Source organism: Anarrhichthys ocellatus, unplaced genomic scaffold, assembly GCF_004355925.1.
Source record: "Anarrhichthys ocellatus isolate YVR2014 unplaced genomic scaffold, GSC_Weel_1.0 scaffold4, whole genome shotgun sequence".
In the NCBI taxonomy this organism is placed as follows: domain Eukaryota; kingdom Metazoa; phylum Chordata; class Actinopteri; order Perciformes; family Anarhichadidae; genus Anarrhichthys; species Anarrhichthys ocellatus.
The window spans coordinates 13843103-13844371 of record NW_022280034.1 but is presented as its reverse complement, the minus strand read 5'-3'; the positions used below and the strand labels follow the sequence as shown (position 1 = coordinate 13844371).

At 41.0% G+C, this 1269-nt stretch overlaps 1 protein-coding gene across 3 annotated transcripts in view; it reads left to right on the top strand.

The window, feature by feature from the left end:
* Window positions 1–1269, top strand: part of slc39a11 (solute carrier family 39, member 11) — a 110137-nt gene that overhangs the window by 3001 nt on the left and 105867 nt on the right. The window lies entirely within an intron of this gene.

The window sequence follows — 1269 nt, the reverse complement described above, 5'->3', positions numbered from 1 at the left end:
ACACACACACACACACACACACACACACACACACACACACACACACACAGACAGAGACATACAGTGCCAGTAGGAAGATGCTCCGATGTGATCTTCTTTTTTTGTTGATGTTTCGCTGTGGCAGGCTGAGTTTCTTCCAGAGACAGACGGAGCCTGACACTTCCAGATGCCACGTTAATTCATAGTTTGAGATAATTATTCCCCCGAAGGAATTCCTGGCCTTATCATGTCTAAAGAGGTATTATGCTGCAATAGAAAAGTACAGCCCCCGAAGCTCACTATCTGACTCATACAATTACATTTCTTGATTTCCTGAGGGGGAAGCAGTTCACTGACGACATTTACGAAGTGTCTCAGTGTGGAGAATCAGGAGCATATCTGAACTGGCACAGAACGGCACAGAGTGATGCCGATTACAATATTAAAATTAAGTTACAAGCTTTTAAAGCCAATGAAGCTATCTTGTACTAAATCTCTGCTGGGATTTAGGAAAGCTCCATAGCTGTTTTAACTTATTAGAGGGTCTGCTATTAACCTGTTGTGAAATGATTTTGTAACTATGCACCATTTCCTCTAAAATCTAATCTGAAATGAGACAAATTGTCTCATGAATGTGATTTGAAGGGCTTTCATTTTGAAATGCTACATCAGAATGTTCTGGTACTCTCTGAGTGACACCTTGAGGTTAAGCATTCATTTGAATTTTAAATAATGAGACTCTTTAAACCTCCGAAGAGGTGTGAGTGTGTGCACATCCAAGCAAAGATACTCAGGTACGAGACAAAAAAATAACTTCACTGCAGGGCATTCAAAACCTCCTCTGTTCCTCCTGCTGCTGAAGACGGCTGAAGGTATTGCGGTATCTGCACTCATCACGTTACCGCAGTTTCTCAAGCACGTTGGAGAGCTACGGTGGCCTTCTGGTAACGTAAAAACGCGCGTTTGGTTGGGTCGTTTGTTCGTTCTGTTAGTGCACCACAGTGGACTCTCCCTGTGTAGATACGAAGGGCTCATTCTAAGGTAACGAAAACACAACAATTCGTAGTTTCAGGTGTTTACACACAAAGGTCAAAACATGGTTATGAATATTATATTCCATTCTGCTAATGAGAGTCCCTGAAATGCTACACACTGGCCCTTTAACTGTTCAAGCTAAAAATGGGACGGTACAGTGCTGGATCAAACTGGTCTAAAGATCCTTTAGAAGTGTAATGTCTACATCACATCAAGATAAACTCATCTTTCATATATATATATATATATATATAT